This window comes from Sinocyclocheilus grahami, unplaced genomic scaffold, assembly GCF_001515645.1.
Source record: "Sinocyclocheilus grahami isolate Dianchi unplaced genomic scaffold, SAMN03320097.WGS_v1.1 scaffold909.1, whole genome shotgun sequence".
NCBI classification, from domain to species: Eukaryota; Metazoa; Chordata; class Actinopteri; order Cypriniformes; family Cyprinidae; genus Sinocyclocheilus; species Sinocyclocheilus grahami.
In genome coordinates, this window is record NW_015506088.1 from 220,621 (window position 1) to 235,518 (window position 14,898).

At 37.9% G+C, this 14,898-nt stretch overlaps 1 pseudogene; it reads left to right on the forward strand.

Moving 5' to 3' along the window:
- The first annotated feature begins 12,739 nt into the window (after positions 1 to 12,739).
- LOC107564084 (uncharacterized) lies at positions 12,740 to 14,687 on the forward strand (annotated as a pseudogene).
- Positions 14,688 to 14,898: the final 211 nt, after the last annotated feature.

The window sequence follows — 14,898 nt, forward strand, 5'->3', positions numbered from 1 at the left end:
CACACTTCAATACATGAGTTATTTCCTCAAGGGTTAGCGTAATAGTAGTCCTGCCATTTTTTTGCTAATGAAAATCTGGAAAACACAGGCAAACCATCTCTTCAGAGCATACGCAGTAGTCCAAATGCATTATACCTTAAGGTCAAGGAAGGTCCAACCATAACTAACCATTATGATCGTCTGTTCGGATATGAGTTTGACATATATAATTTTTTCTCTGAAAACCAGAACAATCTCTGACCAAGATAGACATACCTAAGTTGAGGCTTATATTTTTTGTTATAATTTTTCTTGCTGTATTTTGTTAGGAACAGTAGTAGTTCAGACAACACCAGCTTGTTTTGTCGGAGGCCTACTTATTTCATACATTTTGTTCTCAGTTTCTAACATACGACCACTCACAAGTGCATTTGGAAATCAGGGCATTGTGCATATTTCCATCTTTTTATGCAATGAAAAAATGTGGATGAGGCAAAGTGATATTTGCCTGTGCAGGAATCCCAGGAGATCCGTGCTTGGTTGTAATGCCTGTAAAACATTCCCTTCAAGAGAACGAGATCCCAAGAGGTGTAAGATATAAACTCTGTCTGCTTTTGGAAACTCTCCTCTGTTCCAGTAAATGTTTCCTTTTGGTTAGCTGAATATATTTATATCTCTTTATATCAAATGGCTTGGCAGTCTTGCTATAGATGTACTGTTAACTTTTTAGCCTGCTGATACACTTCACAAAGAACAAAAACTCATGATCTGCATCAAAGGTAAAAAAAATATTTAACTTTTTTGAAGGTATATAGGAGCTTTTCCCTCATGCTCTTACCAAGACATTTTACATACATTTTATGAAGATATAGTCCTCACTTCTATATTGTCACTGCCACTTTTGACCTTTACAGGAAATCTGACAACCACAGTGACCGAAATTCCCTGTCAATTCACCATTTTGTCAGTAACATGAATACAATTATTGAATGCTAATGTGTATTTTGAGGACTATCTTTTTGGCCATATGGTGGCATTGAATCTAAAGCAATCAAATAACCAATCACAAATGTCTGATGCACATCAGGTCACAGTACGGTCAAACTGATGATTCGTTCATCATCATTTCATTAAATAACCCAATGTTTTGTCATGGGAATCATTTGAGCTACTTCTAGCTACACACACACACACATACTGTATATATGTGAGTAATATAACACGAGTAGACTTGAGATATGGCTGTATATCGGCACGGCTGTGATTCGACTGTAGGTTTGGACATAGGCACGAGGCCACCGATTGGAAGTGTTCTGTTATCACTCTAATATCGCATTCTTATCAGCCAATCAGATTTGAGGACGAGAAAGAACAGATAGACAGACAGACAGATAGATAGATAGATATACATACTATTGTAACAGAGTGAAATGTCTGTCACAGTTTTTCCATATACTTAGGGTAATGGAATTAAAAATTATATGTGTTGTAATACTACGAGGCACTAGAGTGCGCTCGTTAGACACACCTGGATTGTATATCAGGTGAGTAGTTGCCTGAAGAAGTAGTTCAGTTTGGGTAGAGGGAACGCATGTTTCTTTGTGCTACCTTGAACTGTTGGTTGACAAAGTCCTAGTTGAGAAACCTTTATATTTGAATATTATTTTCCTTCTTTATTTAGAATGTGGGAGGAATGTTTATGTTTGTTTTTGGTATTTTCTATTTTTCAGAATATTTTTTTTCTTTTTCCTATCATTTCACTTCCAAATGTGTGTTTGGATACATGCCTGATTGTTACTGTGTTCAATCGAATACTGTTTGGAGTGGATATGCCTTTGTGTTGGATTCCTTTGTGGAGGCTCATTCATCTGCTAGTCGGTAAATCAAATGTTGCTTAATAAATTAGTTTGTGTGATTATGATATATAAACACACAATATAAATTTACATTTGATGGAATGCTTCTACCCAGTGCCGATCCTAGAGTTCTGGGGGCCCCTACGCAAAACTGAAACGCGGAAAGCGCTTGAGAAACGTGTCTCTTCCGCGGCTCGATATGCTTTCAACTCGTTTTTTTAGTCTCGAGCACTACATTTTTACATAGAAAGGGCGACAGTGCACCGCATTAAAAGAAATGATCATTCATGTTTTCATAACCACTGGCCAAATTAAAAAAACTAAAATTCAAAAACTAAAATTAAATCATCTTTGAGAGCAAGGGGGCCCTACGCAGCTTGCGTATAGGGAAGATCGGCTCTGCTTCTACCTTTGCCATAAAGTACTATAAAAATTAACTACATTTCAAAGATGCAGCCTTCATTCTATTCTAAACATATATCTCTCTCATCAGAGATCTGCAAGGTTTTTTTTTTTTTTTTTGCTTCCCTGTCAATCATGTCACAGATTATGGCTTGACAATTGAAAAGCATTTCAGTTACATGTAACCAGTCCTACTGAAGATGAATGATTCTGTTTAATATTCAATGACCGCATTCATCAAACTTCACATTGACATGAGTGCATAAAAAAATATATTTTTGAGAGGCGGGACTATCTGTTAACTGAACAATGAATGATGGGGAGTGTTCAGGAAACCAGATTGAGAACAGTCATCATGTTTTCAATTCAGTTTGGTAATGCTATTGGTGCAGAAATTTCATCTTCAGGTTTAAATCTCTCTATCCCCCCACTCTCTTTCCAACACATGCACATTTTTCTCTCCACAAGGTGCCAATCAATAATTTCACCATTATACCAATCTTTCTCAGAGTTGTCAATATTCCAACAGACCATGTAGAAGCAGCCAAGTCTCTCATGTCCTCGCACGTCTGCACATGCCTTGAGTGCTCTGATACAAGGGCAGCATCTTGCTCTATATATTGGAAAAAGCATTAAAGACTAAACAAACATAAATGTATGCTCTATTTTTAGACAAGGTCTACAATCTACAGCTTTCTTTATAAAAAATTTGACAGATTTTTTTTCTGCATGAATGGCAGTTTGGTGAGAATATTCCAAGAAATGTATCAAATGGTTTAAATTAGCTGTCTTTTTAATTGCAGTCTTTAAAATGAATGCCCTTATAGGCTGTTGAAAGATATGTTCACCTAAATGAAGAAGCTCCACTGCAAATATTTGGTCTCTGAGCTATTTATCACGTCCATGCATTTCGGATCAGGTCGAACAAGTTACCCCCCTCTTACAAGATCAATGTTTGTTTTAATTTAAGCACGAACCCCTGAATACCTGATGAACCTAAGATTAATTTCTGCAGCATATGTTGCTTGTAAACTTAGTGCTTTATGACATAAGCCAATGGCAAATCACCCTGCTGGCTGAAGTACTTATCCAGAGGCCTCCCAGCTCTGTGACTCTTTCAGCAGAATTAAAGGAACTTTATGTCCACAAAACAAATGGTGGCTTCACACAGTGACTCCCATGAAAGATGGCAGCTCCAAAGGCATATTTCTTCCAGACTGAATGTGGTGGATGATGAATGTTAGGCGACGGCAGCTTCTGAGCACGCTCTTTCCTCGACCGTAGAGATTTTCAGCTGATACTCATCTCAGCCAACGGGGCGCTACGGCCATCCGCACAGGATGAAGATTCTCACCCTTATGTCACCTTTACGTGTCACCTCCGGCCTCAGCGTAATCCATAGACAAAGACGCCGGACTGCTACCGGCATCTTCAGCTGTGTTGTGTAAATAGAGCTGGATATCAAAACGTGATACCAGCGGTGCCTTTTCATCTTCTTCCAATATATTACAGATGACCTTTTCCTGTTTTGTGACTGGATCGACGGCAAATTATGAAAATGAATATTGACAGCAGACATTTAAACCATACCTGATTTATTCTCAATTCTCAATGTTTTTTATTATTAACTACATGGTTACAGACAATTGCGGTGGTCTGCAAGGAAACCGTGTCGCCAGAGATACACTGACATTTATACTTTTAATCATTTCAAAGTTAAATATCTTCTGCAGTTCAGAGGAACTTGAGGAGAAAAACAATTCTTTACCAGATGAAAAGTACACACATAAATATATTTACAAAAAGCATTACAGACATATTTTATTATTTTTTATTGAGTTTAAAAAATGTCAGGTTGATATAACTGATACTACTTTATTTTTTCTGTTATTTTTTGTAAAATAATAATATCCCTTTTTATATAATAATAAATAATAATAAAATAATTAATAATAAAATGCCTTTTTTCTTCATTGTGATATCAGACAGTTATATTGACATTTCTGACTCTCAATAAATAAATAAATAAAAACATGTTCATTACAGAACAGGTATATTCAAATCACTAATTCAGATAGAAAAAAGTGAGTGCCATGTCATTGACCTATTTGTCAATTTCATAATAATGCCAATATGCATTTTAACATAGAAGGACACTATTTAAATTTAAACTTAATACATGTCTTAATTAAAATGGTGTGGGGCCAGGAAAGGGTTTTTTCCTTCTTAAAATGATGAGCACTAACATATTTCAAGTAAATCGCTAAATATTTTCTTCAGTACAGACACTGGTGTTCAGGTCTGCAGATGAATAAATTGTATTGTAATAGCAGAACCCAGTGGGCCTTGGTGCTGAGCTTAATTCCAAAGGGATCTGCAGGCAATGACATGGAAGCAGAGGTCCCCTGCTCATGTTGTCATGACAACTCGACAAAGGTCGATGGGAGAATGCTTTTTGTGCTGTACTTGTGAAAGCAAGGAAAATAGATTTAAGATCTTGAACTGATAAACTTCCGCTAACAATGTAAACCATCTGCCCGATACTATAGTTTGTCCTTTGACAAGCTTTCTCAGAATGCCTGGTCATTCACAGAGAAACTTCAATTACTTGACAAGCAGAATATAAAGCGCTCTCTTTTCTAGAACGTATAAATGTAGATGAAAGCCCCAGATAAGTTCTAAACTCAATTTGTAAAACTCATCTAGCATTTTAGCACAAAGCGACGGGTTACAAAACCTTTCCTCATTAAATTTTGACCAGCTTATTTTCACTCGTTTCGTTCTCTCCGAAACAAGTGCATTGTAGCACATCTCTCATGCAAGGATCAGGTCAAGTGCAGAATGCACCTACATATTCAAATGCCTGTCCCCCATGTTAGAGACAAACACCGGGGACACGCGCTTCCAGATGGTGGGTTTCACGGTAAACTGGGTTATCCCTTGTTCTTTCCACAACACATTAGTCAAGTTACTACATGCTGAGGCAATGACGGCCAGTTATGTATGTATGCGTTTTTTTATTCCGACTCTTTGGAGTCCAAATTTGTTGTGCTCGCAAGAACTCCATTATGGACTTGTCTTTGAATGGCTTCACATAAATCAAACATCGTTGGGAAGAGGGCCGGAGCACAAACGGCACACCTGGGGAGAGCTTTGGCTTTTAAATTTGGCAACAACAAGAGAAAACACATCCACAGGTCAATCTCTTTGGGTCTTTTGGGACAATCAGGAAAGCAAAAACCTGCCATTGAGCAGACAATTTGATCAGCCAACCCCAGCCTTGCTCCCTATTACCGACTGGAAATGGACCGTTCCCGAGAGGACCAAGGCTCATTGAGCAGCAGTGGTGGATGCAGTAATTATATCTCAGGCTAACCCCCAAATCACTCCTCATTAGTCTGGGCTAGACCTGTGCCTCAAACTCTCGATATGTCACTATCCACTTGGAAAGGCCTTAATCCTCCTCCTCTCACTCTTATGAAGCCATATTTCGTCCCTAGCTAATCTACTAATTGCATGTTTTGGTGTTGGCTGGCATTGAGATGAACGTCAACCTGCCTATTTACAGACATAGAAGGGTCCTCTGGGATTTGATTTGATTTCCCATTTCAAGTTGTTGTCAATGGCATTGGCAGGCACTTTATATTCAGTCAACTGCTATGATAGGAAACCAAACCCAAAACCACACACCAATAGAGCGTTAATTGAAAAATAAAAATCTTTTTACAGCTCACCCAGCACCACACCACCCAAGTTATGAGTAATTATTTGATGAATGCAGCTTAATAGCTATCCCAGTTGCCCTGGCAAAGAGGAAACGCATAGGGATCCAACATAAATGAGGTTAGAACTGGGTCACATGAACAGGAGAGGATGGAATGGTCAGATGCTTTCTTACATGTAGCGCTGCGGTGCCGGCGTAGCACAGACCTTTTAATCACATCTGCTCTGCGGATGCTACACACCTGCAGGCCTCAGGACTGAAGGCCTGGGTTGAACAGGGAAAAGAGGGAACATAAAACTTGCTAACTAGAAACTTTCGACGCAAACCAACCAGGGGGGCACCCTGCCCGTCGCCATATGTCGAGGTTTTACAATGCGATCTAGTGTTAATGGTACCTAATTACAAAAAAAACAAATAAAACAGGCATGGCAAGTTTAGGAATCAGCATGTGCCTGAAGCTGAACACCTTATTTGGAATGGCACGAATATTGACTTTAAAATGAATAACGATTTATATTGAATTATTGAATAGACTGGTTAAAGTTATAAAGTTCAGCACAAGGATCAAGTGATATTTCTAATGAACATTCAAAATCATCAAAAAAATACAAAGCAACGAAACCCATATGACTGAAGTGTGAACTATATTAATGATATATATCTATCTGTCCGTCCAGACAGACAGACAGACAGACAGACAGACAGACAGACCGACAGAAAGACAGATAGATAGATAGATAGATAGATAGATAGATAGATAGATAGATAGATAATGCTATGAATGATTATTGTATAATTATTTAAAAATTATTTTTATGTAAAACACTTTATTGGGCATCTGAATAAAAAAATATTGCCTTGTAAAACAGTAAAAACAGTACATTCAAAAATTCATGGATAACAACAATTATATTTTAGCAGCTTAACCCTCTGGGGTCTGATGGTGTTTTGGGCCCTGGAGAAGTTTTGACATGTCCTGACATTTGTGCTTTTTTCAGTTGCTAATAAACATTTTAATGACTAAGTTTAGTAGCACCATAATCAGCACAAACTGGGCTACAATAATATGTGAGCAGCATGTATGTATGTGATTGTGTTTTTGAGAAAACAACGTTTATGCGTGCTTAGTGAAAAACTAAAATTTTAAAGTCACTCTTATCTGTAAGATCAAAACTGAAAGTGTAATTTAAGTTATTTTCGGTGTGATCAGGAGAAGATGCCTCAAAACGCGTATCCGCGTTAATCGACCTCAGACATACTGGTGGATTAACCTTTACAGAAACATAAAAAAATTATTTTGGTAATAAATAATACACCAGTTTAGGGCAGCTGTAGCACAAACCTTACATTGGGTGGTGGTGGTCTGTAATACATTTGTTAAGCACTGTGTGTGTGTGTGTGTGTGTGTGTGTGTGTGTGTGTGTGTATGTTTATGTGGTTTATGAGGACACAAATTTGTATAATAACATGGGTATGACATAGGTATTACAACGAGAAGGTGATTTATGAGGACATTTTCAGTGTCCCCATAATTCAAAAGGCTTATAAATAATTCAGAATGAGTTTTTTTGAAAATCTAAAAATGCAGAAAGTTTCCTGTAAGGGGTAGGTTTAGGGGTAGGGCAATAGAATATATGGTTTGTACAGTAGAAAACCCATTACGCCTAGTCCCCTTAAACCATAAAAACAAACCTGTGTGTGTGTGTATTTATTTACACATTTTATGAGTACATATTTTCTTTGTGAAAACTATAAACAACCTAAAACATCTTATCATTTAGTTTTGATGCGCTTCTGGTTTAAGCCCCGGGCCACATTTGGTTCTATCTAAATACAAATATGAATCATTTTGTCATTGCAACAGATTTAGATTACATTTGCATTGACTGTACACCCCTATTTGAAAATATACTATGGCATAAATATTAATCAGTACAGTATGTATGTCATACAGTCTGGGTGCCATTGTGAAAGTGAAAAAGTCAGTTTAAAAGTAGAACTTCTCTCTCTCTCTCTCTCTCTCTCTCTCTCTCTCTGAGTAATGTCGGATGGACGCACATCTTAGAATGATGGGTGGTACATTGAGGAAGCAGTTGTCACACTGCCATGATGAAAATCAGGAGTATGCCGACAACACATCAGAAATAAAGAGCTTTCCAAGAACTTCCTCCCATGACAACTCCTTCTCAGAGATAACATCTCAGTTTGACATAAAAATATACATACATCTGCATAGTTTCACATGCACAGTCAATCTGATAAAGTCTATGAGCAACACTGCTGAGTTATATTAAAGGCTGAACAATTTGTTTTGCTTAAGGAAAAAAAGGCACTTGTTTATTAGAATGACTCATTTAAACAAAAGTTTGTTTGCAGCTTTGGAACGTCAATGCTTAAAAGTAACATGCTCTCCTGAGAGCGGATTTCTTCTGACTTAACACAATACAAATTTCCATTCGGGTCTGCAGAAGAAAAAAGAAAAAAGTCAAGGTCATGCTTGTTTCGCTTTCATTCTTTTTCCAAGTAAATCATACATGGCCTATGGGTTTTCCTGTTCTCCGAGCTGCATCAGTCCAGAAGATGAGGACCTGATTAATTGATTGAGCCGCTCAGATCAATACAAAGCAAGTCCCGCTCTACGGCAACGAAGTGGGACTCGTCCCTCAGAGATTATTCTGAGATGTAGAATGCTTCATCTTAGAAAACGTCATCTTTCTCACTGTCTGTCTATCTTTTTTCTTTGAGCTTTGTGGAGAATAAACCACTTTCTTGCCCCAAACTTCAATTAGTGCAGACATGTGTCCGGGCAGCTGTGGAGAGCAGTCAGGGCCCCAGCTGTGCTGATGGGACAGCAGGTGTCCTCCTGGCCTGACTGAATTATTCAGAGCTCCAGCACAGTGAGGGCAACCCTACAAGTCGTCTCAAAGGAACTCAGTTTTTCAAAGGAAGTGATAATATTGAGCCGCGGTACTGGAGTACGTACTGAACTCTCTTGTGGAAAAATGAGGCGATCTCCATTTCCGCGCAGATGAACATGGGAAATCTATTGGACAAGAATGTTATTGATGTTTTATTCATGGCAGAACAGTCTGGTGTCACTTGCTAATCTCAGTCCAAGTGTAATGAAGTAGCCGGAATGTGGGAATTGTGATGAGCAGATGGCAGGCAGAGCCAGTACTAGCACTGTTTTGGTGAAATAGATGACCAAACTAACAATGGCATAAATTAATTGTTGTGTTTCCCTTGCAACAGAGGGTTAGCGCAAATGCTTCGATGTTCTATAAGCCTTTAGATAGTCCATGTGTCATTACATCAGACTCATAATTAGGTAAACAAAGTTGAAGTTCCATATGCAAATGGACAGTTGTCGGGTGCAAATAAACCACATTTAATTTTTTTTTTTTTTTTTTATATATATATATAACTGAGGTACCTTACTGTGTGTCATCTTCCATTTTAATGTTCAGTATGAGAGATGATAAATGACAAAGTGACAGCAGGGCAAAGTGTTAGAGCCTATAAGGAAAAAATGAAGAGCTGCACGGTTACTCTCAGTAACTTAATGCAATTGCAGAGACACACACACAGCCATTCAAACCATTTGGGGTCGGTAAGATTTTGATAAGGGTCTGGCTGCAGTCTCGCACTTGCACTTTTACTCTCAGACTTGCATTTTCAGACACTTGCGCTTCCGCTAGTGACATCAATTGCAGGCTTTATTTTTTATTTTGATTACTTTTTTTTTATTATAGTAATTTTTATTACTTTTTGTTTGAATCTCTCAACATTTTACAACAGTAGCCAGGTGGTGAAGACACAAAAAAAGAAACTAAATTACAATGTCACTTGCAATCGCCACTTGCACTCTCCGCTACCTGTGACATCACTTGTAATCGACACAAATCGTGCGTGTTGCCAATGGAGACAAGAAGCTGTGGTGATTAAACGATTCAAACTAATTTAGTACTATAACATACAGAGTCCTGCAAGAAAAAGACAAGACCCGCAAATCCGTGGCCACAAAACAGCAGAATATGAACGCATGCGCAAAGTCTCTCTTTAAGCGTTTTCCTCCTGTAGAAAAACATAAACACTTAACATGGCTTAATGCATTAAGATGCTATTAAAATATCAAATTAAATATACAATTTATCAATATAATGAATATATACAGTATATAGTATTTTCCTCCCATACCGCAAAATGTGGCATAATGTGGCATAATGGACTAAAAAGGCCAAACTCAATATGCTCCTCTACATTATTAATATACATAACTAATATGTACAGGCAAGCAGGTGAGCCCAGAATAAATGCAACACGCACAGTTTTGTGTTAAGCGTTTTTCCATATAGAATAAACTGTCTACAGCTCTTTTATGTCATTGTCTTTGTCCATTAAACTACATTACGTGTTTTATTTATAATGATTTTCTATAGGAGGAAAATGTTTAACGTGCAATTTAACTCATTGCGTTCTGGGTTCGTCTGCTTGCCTGTACGGAGTTGATCCTTTTAAAATCACTTAATGCATTTCAAAATGCACGTTCATATTTGTTGGTCTGTATATACTTTGAGTCAACAACAAGACATATAGGCTACTGTATTGTCTTTACCATAGTCCGTTATTATACAACATTAAGCGTTTTGCTGTATGGGAGGACAAGTGAAAGTTCGCGCATTGTGTTCATAGCCATCTGTTTGTCTTGTAGTACATTAAATAATAACTATATATCGAATTTGAACTTAATGTATCTTAAAGGGGTGGTTGATTGCGATTTCACTTTTTTCATGGTAGTTAGTGTGTAATGTTGCTGTTGGTACATGAACAGTATCTGCAAAGTTGCGGCGCTGAAAGTTCAATGCAAATGGAGATATCGTCTTTTAAAAATCTGGCAGTTTCATGCCTACAAAAACGACTCGTATGGGACTACGAGTTGCTTCCCAGGTCCGTTACGTCACAAACCCATATATTTACATCAACCCTGCCCCCGGGAACATTCAAAAAAAGGGGGCGAGGCCATGTTCTGCGGCTTTGTAGACGAGGAAGAGTTATAGTGGAGAGTTGTAGCCATGCCGTCGAAACTGTGTTATTTTCACCCAGCTATCAGGTCTTCTGTGTTCGGCCTTCCTACGGACGCTGTAGTTTGTGAACAATGGTTAAAATGTATGTTTAATTATGTTCCGGACAATTACAATCCTAATTTAGCTGTCTGTGCTGCACATTTTACAGAAGACAGCTTCCAAAATCTACACGAGTTCAATGCCGGATTCACACAGAGGCTATTCCTGAAACATGGAGCAGTTCCCACTTTAAAACCAGAGGCAGCAGTTGTTGGGCCCCAACCAGTAAGTATATTTTAATATTTGTAAATGTATTTTCCATGTATACTTTCTGACATAATTTTTTGGTTTTATCAAGAACGTAAACAAATGCCAACGCTGTTTGGCGTTAGTAGCCAGTTAGTTAAATGCTATTTCGTGCCTAAGACAAACGTGTACAAACATCAACAAAATGATATGTAATCACACCAGCAAATTTCAGCTCGTGTTATCAGTGTACAGTATGGTTTGTTTACAGGTTTTATGTAGTGTTTACCCACATACTTATTACTGTTATACATATAAAATGTATATTTAGCTATAAATTATCAGTAATTACACATTGTCATTTGTTACAGTCAACATCTCAGGAAGGTCCAAGTACACAAGAGTTCCCCAATAAATCTGTAGGTGTTGAAGTTGGATGTCAGTCAGACCCTATGAAGTCAGAAAGTGTATCCACGGCGATATCGCCAAATATGCGATCAGTGGCCACACAATTTTCTACAGCCACATTGCGGGATTTCCACGTACGGAGCAGAGGTATGAAGTACACACTCTAAGTGTTTATGTATTACTTTGTAAAATTCATTTTTAGAACATGTTATTTAATTAAAAAGCTACTGTGCTGTGTATTGAAAATTGCAAACATGAAAATTGTCTCCATGTACACTTGATTTGTAATATCATGACAAGTGGTTTACCGTATTTTTGGTTTTGGCACTTGTAGGCATTCAGGCAACAGTTTCTAGTCAAGATGTTGGTACTGAAACAACTGTCATGTTGCAAGATGTGCATCTGTCTTCGACACCAATAAAGGGCTCAATGTTCAGACCAAGCAAGAGACCTCGTCTGGTATTGGAGGAGGAGGAAAAGGATGACACTGAATCAGAAGTACAAGTGGAACCACATGACTCGACATATAACCCAGAGTGTACTGCCACTGAGGAATCGGAATTGTCGTAAGTTATAAATACAACAGTTTTATATGAGTTATAAATTTCACATTTGTAAAAATTAATTACGGTTCAATCAACATATAAAAATATGAAAATTTTATATTTTTTTATATTTAGGATAGATCCCCAGACTAACTCTGGTGAAAAAAAAATACATTGTTTTTGAAAGTTGCCTAAGAGAGTTATTGGGGTCCTGTCCAATTTGTAAGACAAAATGAGCAGAGCAAAGCAGCCAAATGGGGACTTTTGTGGCATTCACTCAGCTCTGTGAGAAGTGTCAGTACCACAGACAGTGGCAGAGCCAGCCCATAGTAGGGAGTACACCAGTTGGTAACCTGTTACTGTCTGCTGCAACATATTTTACCGGTGGATCCTTTGTTCAACTGCAGAAGGTATGTAAAACCATATTACGAATACATTTATAGGAAAATAACTATGTTTTCAGTTTGTATGTAAATGCATGTTTCTGTATTTATTCTTTCATTGATTTTCAAGGCCATGAACCTCCAGATGACGCAATATAGCACTTTCAGGAAACATGCCAGGAATTTCATTGAGCCTACCATCATACATAAGTGGAACAGAGATCAGCTACATATTATTACACAGCTGCAACAGCAGGGAAAGGTTTCATTAGCTGGAGATATGTGCGCTGACACACCAGGTATGCTTGCAACAATATTAATATTTAGGCTGTTTATTTTGAAAGTATTGTAGTTTTCATAAAATATTGTATTACTGGTATCATTTATGGTCTACTTTCGATTATGTGTGCCATAGGACACTCAGCCAAATTTGGTAGCTATACTTTGATGCATGTGGAAACCAACAAAATTCAACTAATTCAGGTTAGTAACTCCTAGATATCTAAAAAAAATTGTTACTCTTTCTGCAATCTGTTACTGTTAACACTTCCATATTTTAAATATGCTATTCCCAAAATAGAGCAATGAGGTGGGAGGCAGTTACCACATGGAAAAGGAGGGATTAAAGCGTTGCCTGGATAAACTGGAGTCAAATGGTTTAGCTGTTGACTACATTATCACCGATAGACATCCACAGATTCAAAAGTATTTGAGGGAACGCAGTATCAATCAGTTCTATGACGTGTGGCACTTTGAGAAAGGTACATATTCTTATTTGTATTGAATTAATTATAAACATGATTACAGGCTTGTTAATGTACATTTCGCTTGTGATTTGGTTATGTAAAAGTAATGCTTATACAACTGACGTATGTGTTTGTATAGGGTTGTCAAAGAAACTAGACAAACTTTCACAGAGAAAAGACTGCAAGGTGCTGAAGACATGGTTGCGCAGCATAAAAAAAATCACATATAGTGGAGTGCAACTTCCTCTGTGTCTGGGCCAGAAAAGGTGGCAAAGTGGACCTCACTGCTGAACCACATTCAAAATGTGCATGTTCACGAAAACCCTCTGTTCCCCAAGTGTGAACACCTGGACAGCGTTTCCAGGGATCAAAAGAAATGGTTCCAACCAGGTATGACTATATAAAAAGTATAACTAATGTGACAGTGAACTGGTAAAATGTACATATCATCATAGTTTCATGTCTGTGCCGCTACAGGATCAGTGGAACTCCACAAGTTGGGAAAGGTGCTATACAACAAGAGAGTACTGAAGGACGTAGAAAAACTCAGTCACTACTTCCAAACATCGTCACTGGATGCATTTCACAGCCTTATTCTGCGTTTCGCACCAAAGAACGTGGTTTTCCCTTTCATAGGGATGTTGTGCAGGTAACAGGCGTAATGGCATATTTAGCAATATTACTAAAAAATACAATTTCTTACTGTCTAGTAATGTTGTCATATTTTATGTGTTGTTCTCTGTTTAAAGGTTGTATCTCGCAGCCATGCACTACAATGAAAATGCTGACCGTGACCAGGCAACAACAACTACAGGACAGGCTGTGTTCAAATTCATTTTTTTTTTAGTCCAAAAAGGGGGAATGCACAGCAAAGCCAGTGAAAACCGACCCAACATACAGTAAGTTGAACAAAATATTTTTTTATTAACAACAATATGAAACTAATAAATAACTGTAATAAAATAAATGAGAAAATAAATAATTATTAATAAATAATACACATGAAAACAGCACAGCAAAGGCGGATTGTTTATCAGTAGTTATATAAAACAATATAGTGACTTTAGGTTTTCATCTTTTCTTACAGACTATGTCGATGACCTGATCAGTCTTCTGGTAGATCAAGTCTTTCTGGACCCCACGCCATACACAGAAGAGCTGAATGCAGTTCCCATTCCACGACCTCCGTCTTCACAGTTTGAAAAACCATCAAAGGAAGATGTGATTGCACGCCATGTGTCCCGCTTCAGTCAAGGGGGGGCCGGAACCCAACATACTGGCCAGTTGGATCAGGAAACTGCTGGCGGATCCGATGAACAACACATGACGGGATGACAACCCTCATATCTCGTCCTAGGTAGCCCCAGCACCAGCTGACAAAGCTGCGGTAGGCCAGGTAACGAAAACGCCTATGGCAGGAAAGGACAATTTTTAAAGAGTGTATAAAACTTTTGTTTTTACTGGAAACATGTAAATGTCATGTGAAAATATTGATGTTATAAATACATTGATACAGAAACATAATTATTTGTGAATATCTTACATG